The sequence below is a fragment of the Meleagris gallopavo genome, chromosome 5, assembly GCF_000146605.3.
Source record: "Meleagris gallopavo isolate NT-WF06-2002-E0010 breed Aviagen turkey brand Nicholas breeding stock chromosome 5, Turkey_5.1, whole genome shotgun sequence".
Classification (NCBI taxonomy): Eukaryota; Metazoa; Chordata; class Aves; order Galliformes; family Phasianidae; genus Meleagris; species Meleagris gallopavo.
The window spans coordinates 52,226,184-52,235,926 of record NC_015015.2 but is presented as its reverse complement, the minus strand read 5'-3'; the positions used below and the strand labels follow the sequence as shown (position 1 = coordinate 52,235,926).

The window sequence follows — 9,743 nt, the reverse complement described above, 5'->3', positions numbered from 1 at the left end:
GGTCTCAGCACAAAATAATTAATTTAGTTTATTCTTACAGGGTTAATTCTGAAATTCTGAGTAGCTAATTCTTGGTTTGATGATCAGATCGTAGCTCTGTGCCAACAGCAGGGAACATACCAGTTCCTTGTGCCCAGGAAGATTACTTCCTTCAACCACCACGTCTCCTTAATGAGAATGCCATATAACTATCATGCTTTCCAGTCATTACAAAACCTTGTTCTGAGGGACATTTTTAATTTGTACAACCGCTGAGAAGCAGAGAGTCGAGCTCAATCATCTGCCATCAGAAAGGGAAACTATATATGGAGAAAAAGCCACATTTTGCCCAGTAGGGCTTTTACACAACTCAGCGGGTTACTGACTAACTGTGCCTTAGTTATTGGCATGGCAGAGACCTGAGCTGGTGCAGGGGCTCTGACTTGACTCAAGTTCTTTTTGTTTACTCTTACAACAATCCCACATCTCCCAACATCAGTCTCTCCTGATGCTCAAATAAATAAATAAATCAGAAACAAAAACCACCGCTGTGTTTATTCCCTTTTCCCACAGCAGTTCCCCCATGCAAGTCTGCAAGGAGATACAGCAGGCAGATAGAGAACAATGCCAGCAGCAACGCACTCATGTCAGACAGAAATTTAGGAGAGGAAAAGGAGAAAAGTCAATATTTGGAAAAGACAAAACAACAACAACAAAAAGAAAAAAAGAAGACAGCAAATCAGGCAGTAGGAATACAGCAGGAATTGGCACTTTCTATCCTCTCAGGCAGCAAGACTGTCCATCTCACCTTCTTAGGAAAGTATAGACAACAGATTCCCTGGCAGCAGCTGTCCAAAACCAAGCATAAAAACCACTGATGAGACTAAGAGCCTCCTGGCCAGCAAACAAAAAGAGGAAGGTCATAGCTGCACCCAAAGCCCAGGCCCCTGGCAATCTACAGGCAACAAAATCAGTTATTTGGGAATATGACTTATTCATCTCCCCAGACAACATGAACTGGTTTAGTTCAGCAGAGTACTGTGCCACCTGAGGATCTCACTTCCCGTAGATAGAAAACATGGGATGGGAAGGTAAGGCAGTAAGTGCAGGATTTAATTTCTCCTGTGTAAGTGGACGCAATGCACTGGTAGTTCCCTTGAGCATGCCATGCCTTAGGCTCCTCAAATAATTTTTTCTTTGCAAGCTGTCTGAGGCTGCAGAAAACCCCCTTTGTTAACCTGCTGCCAGGGAGCCATTTGTCAGAGCTAGGTGACCAGAAGAAGGAAAAAAGCAGCAGAGTTTTTCCCTCTCACACCAATGCTGAACATCCCTTACTCTACACTCTCCTCCTCCTCCTCTAAATAAAAGCATTTCTTACTCTGATTTTTTCCACACAGTCTCATTACTACACAAATTATTTAAGCTGTAAATCTAATTGGCTTAACAGAAGAGTCTGTTTCACCACTGTCCTTCCAAGAAGAACATGCCACATACAATGTTCTTTTTCCATTCAGGCAGCCACAAAAGCTCCAAGCTTTGTGACTTGCTTCAGTTCTGCAACTGCTCCAGGAGTGCCCAGTTTGCTCTGCTCAGCATGCAAACACCATTTATAAACAAGTTGCTTTAGACTTTACTGCACCAAACAATCTTTTTTCTGTAGACATAAAACATGAATAAACGACTATTGCTATAACTGGATGGAAAACAAATCTATGTATGTGCACGTATGAAATACAATAGTTTCAGCTGTTTTTCTGATTTCCTTGTTAGAATTTATGTATAACACTGGTTCACTTGTATTCAGTCTGCTACACACCTTCCCACTAGAGGAAAATAAAACACTTTCGGCCCTGCAATTTTATTATAACTTCTCTTTTAAAAATCTTATTACAATTTAGTTACCTAATAACCAATTTTGCTGATTTAAAAGACCTAAAACTTTCTGAGAAATTAGTAATTATGCTCTAACCCTTCTTCACAAACTCAATGAAATAACACAGAAATCAAGGTATTGATTATTCTTGACTTTGCAAGCTATGACACACTGTTCTAATGCAGCATGGAATCCCAAATCAGATATCTTTAATGTCATCCACAGGTAACAAAAGGCTTTAGGCATGTCTTAGTCTATTAAAGACAAAAAACTGTTCCAGATTTTTCTTATTAAACTGGACATGAGAAACTGCCTTTTACTGATCTGTGGGTAAGAGCCTGACTCAGCTGAGTTAGTCAGAATCTTGTTGTTTATTAACACAGGAGGGAAACCCGTCCAATATATTAATCAAGACAAAACTTGAATGTTCTTTTAATTCCATCTCAATAAAGCTAAAAAAAATCATCCTGGGATTTCTGCTCCCTCTGAGCTTCCTATTTCCTGTCCCTAGAGGAATGGACCAGCAAGCACTTCCACGGGAATATTTCCTGCAGCTAGCAAAAGTGTGCTGCAGATAACTGAAGAAAAGCGTGATAACAGAGTGGTTATATATCCTATTGAGCTCCTGGATCTCCCCACCCCTTTTCACCGCACATTTTTTTTCTACTTTCACCTTTAAGTCAATATTCTAGAACCAGAGCTCAGAGTATTTGAAAAGAGCACATAGTAAACATGACTTCAAAAGGGTTTTAATTATACACTTCATTCCATTCTTTACCAGAATGTTATCACAGAAACTCACTGTCTGACTCTCACTGAAGGCAATTCTGCAACTGTACTATTTTCAGACAGTCTCTATAACTATGGAGTGTTTTTCCTGTGACATTCCAGGTTTATCAGGTTGCCAACAAACATGATCACTGGGATAAAAAATAATTTTTCTAATTCCACTTTCTCCAGCAATACTTGGAGCTCAAATAAATTAACTGGTTCTTGTGAGTTACAGCATTTCAGAGATCAGCTGTAAAGAAATATCAGATTTAGTCTAAGATTTTTATTGTTATTTCTCCTTTAAAAATCCAAGGAAGCTGAACTGTTCACTTACACACATGGTTACGAGTTTGAGAACAGAGACACTATCACTGTCTTCCACTGGCACTATGTCACTTTCACTGTGCCTGCAAAGCGTCTCACATCTTATTTAGAGAAAGACATAGGAAAGTTACAAAAGGAAAGCAAAAGAAGGAGGAAAAAGGACAGGGGGGTGATTCTATGTTTAAATTATGTTCACAGACTTGTAAAGGAATTTTGCTTAAGTTCTGAAACTGCAAATAGAAGTTCTAAAGATTTACATTGCAAGTCAGAAATGCTGCTTCAGTGAAGGCACTGTACTTCAGTCTTCGATCTGTTCCCTTCTTAGGGGGAGAAAAGATGAACAAGGAATTTCAAGGATATGGCTGAGGAAACAATGAGCTGCTAAAACTCGGCATATCAAAATCAAGTGCTAAATGACTATGTTCAGCAGGGGCTTCTCATGCTACTCAAACATACTGAGACTTTCACTCCGTATAAGTTACGGTGCTTCATTCCCCATATGACAAGATAGAAACATTTCCCAAAAAAACATTGCACATTCACTATCCATTCATTCTGGATTACATAATCTGCTCTTTATCCCATTTTTCCCTTCAGATTGGAGTTTGTTTTCTCTGATAGAACTTCACTTTTAAAACACCCGAGATAAAATGACCAGATAATTCCTGTCATTGCTAGGCAAAAACCTTTATTAGCATTCAGGCTGTAATTCCAAAGGATTTGGTAAACAGGTATGCATGTGCTGTCCCACCTTTTATTATTTTTAAATGTACCCTCTAGCATTTCCGAAAGCAAAGAAAACCTGAAGAAACAGGTTTGTAACTGTCTGTTTACTTAGAAAGATGCTTTTCAAAACTCATTTTCCTTCTACAAGAATGGAAACCTACATCACTGATTTGAATATGGGAAAACTACCAAGACAGACACAACAGCTGTAAAAACAAAACCTGAGATATTAAGCAACGCGATACCTGCAATGTGAAGAGTCTGATTCAAAGTTCAGATAAATCAATAGGGAAAGTTCTAATAACTCCAATTTGCTTTGGATCAGGCCCTACAAATATTATGATGCTAAGTGGCTTTAACCTTCTATTAGCATATTCATCTGTGCATGTTGTCAAGAATAATAATAAAAAAACATTACTTATCTGTGTTCATCAAAAACATTCCTTCTGCTTTTAGTGCAGCAATCACATTCCAATCAGCTTTTTAAGTCAAAGTACTAAGGTACAGCAAACTTCTACAATTTTTCTTGAACCCTCAAAGAATTTTAAAAGCACAAACCTGTTGAAAATCTGCATAAACTATTAGACTTTCAAAACAAATGTGCACTGGAACTAAAATAAAAACTCTCAATATTTTAACTACTCCATTTCACTTACAGAGTTTACTGTTCATAAATCCAGCACCTATCAATTGCAGAGCTTTGGCAACATTGAAAATAATAAATATTGCATTCAATATAGCACGTACCTGATTGACACTGAATGGGGTTTCTGTTCTTTATGAATGTTCTGACAGCATTACATGTCAGCAAGGTTTTCACATAGCAATTCTGGATTTGTTTTCCTTCTTTCCTTTATCTCAGATTCTAAAGCAGCTGTGCTCACCAACACTTAGTCATCAGATCTCAAATATGAATCTTTTCAAAGCAATGTGATGCCAGCTCATCAGTGCAAGATTACACAGATACTATCAGTGTTTCCTTTCCCTGTGAAGGCAAGACCTAAACAGAAGTTCCTCCTCCTCCTTTCTGACATAACAAGCTTCTGAATTTGTCGTTCACTGCAGTTAAAGCTCTTACATTACTGAACCATTTCATAAGCCAGTCACTCTCATATTTAGCACAGGAATGTGAATGATTAACTAACCAGCAATTCTGGAAGAAAACACTGACATTTTAAAAAGCCAGATCAAACTTTTTTTATTATTATTATTATTTCAATCTTTGTCACAGGAAAACCTGACATATAACTAAATTCACTGTGAACCAGCAACTTAATCATCTTAGACATTTCAGACATTCTTAATGAATAACTTTGACAATGTTTTTTAACACCCGCTACATTAATTTGAAGGGAAAAGAGAGGGCTGTTTTTTATGGGGTTTTCTTTTTCTTTTTTCGTTTTGTTTTGTTTTTTGCTTGTAATTACATTCTTTTTCAAGCAAACCAAATTAACGAGAAGCTGTTTAAGGTGTTATCTCTATTTTACCAAGTTAACATTTATTTAAAGAAAACTGAAGACATGCATCAAGGTCCAACTCTCAATTATACACTGGGATTGCTTTCAAAATGTTTGATTAGTTGCACAGCGCATTACCCTCATTTACCCTAGGGAAGCTGACATGCTCATAAATTTGTTTGGATAAAGCATCATGTTATTCATCCTTGCATTTTAGATGCAAACATACCTTCAAGTCTACATAACCTTCCAAATATTTCATCTGAATTTGGAGGTTTGACTGTTGTCAACCCATGCAGCTGCAATAGCCCTGCCACCTTTGCTATCAACAGCTTTCCTGCAAGCACAGCCAGCACCAAGTCAAAGCAGTATTACTGTCCACTCAGTCTGCTGTTCCCATAATTACTTCACACCAATGCAGCTTTTCTCAGCATTAAATTTGCATTTTTACCTTGTTTCTATATTCTTTTCCTTGAGCTTCCCATCTCCATGTATTATTATTTCTTGCAGGTCCAAACACAGATATTTTTAATCTGAGATTTGCTTTGGCTGTAACAGATGAAGACTTTTGCAAGCTATGAGGGATTCAAATCCCTACTGGCAGCACATCTTGATCATTGAGTTTTTGTTTTGTTTTGTTTTTTTTACAGCCTCCGACTTGTCTATCCAAGCCTATTTGTGCCTGTGGTAGCTCTTAAACTCTGTTTAAGGGTAAAGTCATGCTCCTGACCATCTAAATACAAATGCATAGGAATGTAAAGGTTTATGGATACATTCTACAGAACAGCAATTTAATTATTTGTTCCTAAAAAGGCTTTCTCCTTCAGGCTCCAGCACAGCTCCCTGGTCCTGCAAGCTCCTTTACTTAAATACTGGTCCTAGCTAAAGCTCCCCTCCTCCTTTTATTTATTTCTCTTTAAGCAAATACTTTTTGGCCTCTTTCATAGGACAGCAACAGAGACTGCGAAGGGCTCCTTTCTCTCTTACAAACAAATAGCAAAAACTTAAAAAAAAAAATCAGAGAGCACAAGGAGGACAATAACTCATTGCACCTGAGGGTTTCAGGCAGCCATCAGCAGAAGTTAGACTAAAGGACATCAGTGCAGTCAAGAGATCCATACGGGCACCTTTTGCCCAGGAATTCGACTACTATAAGAGGTAAACTAAAACTGACTTTCTTTGGGCAAACCTGCCAGAAACTACAACAGTCCCTATCATCAGGCACCTTACAGCACAGCAGGATTCTGCAGAAGATAATTGTTTTGTATCCAAATACAGAATACTGCCATCAGTAACTCCAAGATGTATTACCACAGGAATATCTAAGATAGAATGTACAGGTTCTGCTTGGCAGAGAGTCCTGACAAAGATTAAAATATTACAGGGTCTGTAGAAGTCCATAAAATGCAGCCCCAGAAGGGGAACAAGGACGACATATACCAAGCATTAGAAACAGCTTTAAGTAGTTACCCACAGATTGTATTTCTGTTCTCCATTCAGATCTTCTCTCAGTTGGGAGCCACGTCTATTCAGGGTAATAAAAGCAAAAACCTTCAATCAAAGCAAATTAAGATTTTATTAAGAAATCTGTGTGTTAAATAGCCAGATGGAATAAAGATTCACTAGATAAACAATCAGGAATGGGCTGGCATTAGGCAGCAGGCAAATAAAAAAAGTCAAGTTTCTTTCTCTCTTTTATATACATATGAAGTATACTAACATTTCCTAAAACAATAGAAAAGGAGAAGGTCTTTAATTATTACAAATTCCTGGTTGGTTTGGAGGCAGAGAGATGATAAGAGAGGCAACGTCAAGATAAGAGTTTCTTTGCATAGAAAGAGATGATTAAACACCGAGTTACAGCAGTTTGTAACTGGAGCAGCACCCATCTACCAGACATGGAGCAACTATGAGGAGCCTTGAGATGATACACAGACACAAATATAATCCAGATAAGAGCTTGAGGAAAAAGGAAAATACATTAACACCAATACATTCCAATGCAGTTCCCTGAGTTACTTACGCCATTATTACCTTATTCAAGGTGAGCAGTTCCGGGACCGTTGGGGGTTTTGCAAGAATGCAACTTGCCTCTTGTCTGTAAACTTCCCAAGTAACTACCAAGTTTTCTTCTCAGTGTTCCTACTGTGTTTAGCACTCCAGGTCTCGCAGCCACAACTTGGCTTTCCAGCAAATTCACACGATATGAGCAATTTAAAGAGTGGTTTGACTTCAGGATTCACCTAATAAAGAACCTTTTCACCACCTCCCACAAGTTTTGAAGCTGTTACAATAAAAGGATAACACTGAAGGAGGAGTGAAGAAAAATGGCCAGAACAGAACTGCAGAAAGAATCTTTGGGCAATGTTCATTAACAATTACATTTTCTTCCATGCCTATTATTAAATTGCCATAGCAAGAAGGATGCAGCATTAAGATCTGCAGAAATAATTGTCATAATTATACCTAGAAGAATTTGAAGGAAACATCAAAAAGGCAAAAGGCTATATTTCTCATTACCTGTGAGTATCTTGTGGGTGAATACCTTATACTCTGTTACCATGGCTTTCACCCCAGTACCATACACTTAATTTCATAATAATTCCTGTATAAAAGGGAAATCACTGTTACATGGGAAGGTTTATTTCCACTCCACATAAAAAAAAAAAAAAATAATCCTGCCCTGAAGAATAAGTCACTACCTTTAGAAGCCAATGAAGCTTTTAGTCACAGCATCAGATGTTTTTCATGAAGCTACCAGTCTCCAGCTGAGTGGGGACATGCCTAGATACTGAGAGGCAGTATCTACTACCACAACTCAATCTACTTTCTGCCTTCATTTAAATCTTTCCACATACAGTGCCCAGCCACAGCTTACGGTCTTACATCATGCTACTGTATCTTCCCTTAAAGATTTGGCCTTGACTATTCTGTTATAGTAGAACATGTCTGTTAGGACTCAGGATCTCCTGAAGTAGGAATTATGTTAATTCTAAATAAACACTAATTTTCTTCTGAAATCTCAACTTCCTTGCAGATGATGTGGAGATGACAACCATGCTCCATAAAAACCAAGGACATTTTTTCCCCAGCCTTTCCACTTCCAGAGAAGTTGTTTTTAGAGAGGCCAGATACAAAATCCTTCCTATGGCATGAGTCCTTTCTTGTCTGCACACAACAATGGAGATGACGTGTAGAAGGTTTTTGCTTCTTGATGTCATGGAGACAAACACTCATTTCTCACTTCTCCTTTTCACCCCTTTACTAATATAGATGTTTATTCATTTAACCTAACTACATAGAGTCTCCTGGACAAGTTCAAGAAAAATAACAGCATATATAGTCTTATAATGCAGAAGCACTTGGAGAAGTTTTGTTTCTATAAAGCCACAAAGAACCAGCAAAAAGAGTTAGTTACTTACATGTAATAAATAGATGAAATTAAGCATCTGATGGAGCTGTAGATGTCCCTGATCTTTGCAGGGGGGTCAGATGATTTTTAAGGGTCCCCTCCAACTCAAATGAATCTATGATAAATGTGAAAATGATAACTTCCTTGAAGGACGTGACTGATGTCATACACTTATTTATTATATCTACTCAGCATTATTAATGATTATTACCTCCTTTTTTGTTGAGAAAACAGGCAATGGGGAGGTGAAGAATAGTTGGGCAAGATAGAAAAGGCCTGCTAGCTCAAAGCAATCACTAATGAAGTTGCTTCAATATGGGGATAAAAAGTAACTGGTCACAGCTAGTACCCTTCCACAGTTTTTCAACAAACATCAAGAACAGCTGTCCTCAATTCAATGTCTCTTTTACAATGCAACTAATATACTCAGGCAAACAGAAACATACTTTCTCTTCTCAGTAGATAACCTGAATTTAACTAGAAAAGCAAAGTTCAAGATGCAGAAGATTCTGCCAGTGGGAGAACAAGAGAAAAGAGAGAGTTACAAAGCCAGCTGAAGTGGCTGAAAGATTCCCAAAGCATTTACAGCAATTGAAGCAACTGAGCTTTATTCTTTGATCAATACAGACACTTAAAAACAACTTGCCCTTTAAGGAGCCTGCTTAAGAAGAAATAAAAACACAATAACACCACAGTTTGAAAAGAAAAACAAGAGCTTTCAGCAACGTTACACAAAGAAGCAGATACAAAAGGTAGTGACTCTTCCCACATAATCTTTTTATTCATTGTTTCCAGTATCAGACTTCATTTTGCAGCAAGTTTTAGTTCAACTTCCCCTTTAGAACTAATCAGTCTTCAAGAGCAGCAGCTACTGACAGAGGTCAGATTGGATCATCTCCACTTGTCTGACAGTTTGCTGCCATCACCAGCAGCAGTGTTTCTTCCTTGCCTTCTCAGGACCTCCTAATTCCTCCCTGTTCCTTTTGCTGAAGCTCACCCAATCCAGCAAAAGTTACTTGAGTTTGGGAACTTCACAGAAAGCTATCCCAACAAAAGGAGAGGAACAAAGGGACGGAGAGTTTCTCTTATTTTCAGTCTTACTGCTAGGCTAGTAATATAAATCTGCTCTGGAGAGATCAGAGAAAGCAATAGAATAGCTAAGCAGCACAAGCAAGCAAGAGTGGAGAAGGAAGGACTGCTC

At 38.1% G+C, this 9,743-nt stretch overlaps 1 protein-coding gene across 2 annotated transcripts in view; it reads right to left on the bottom strand.

Moving 5' to 3' along the window:
• Positions 1-7,417, bottom strand: part of ESR2 (estrogen receptor 2) — a 46,848-nt gene extending 39,431 nt beyond the window's left edge. The window contains exons 1-2 of one of the 2 annotated variants that reach the window (XM_019615940.2): positions 7,165-7,417; positions 6,605-6,681 (exon numbers count right to left, since the gene is read on the bottom strand). The gene's annotated coding sequence lies outside the window, so the exon portion shown is untranslated. Of the gene's footprint in view, positions 1-4,420; positions 4,744-6,604; positions 6,682-7,164 lie in introns of those variants that run through there. The other variant, XM_010712017.3, reaches the window with a different exon arrangement.
• Between the last annotated feature and the right edge of the window lie 2,326 nt (positions 7,418-9,743).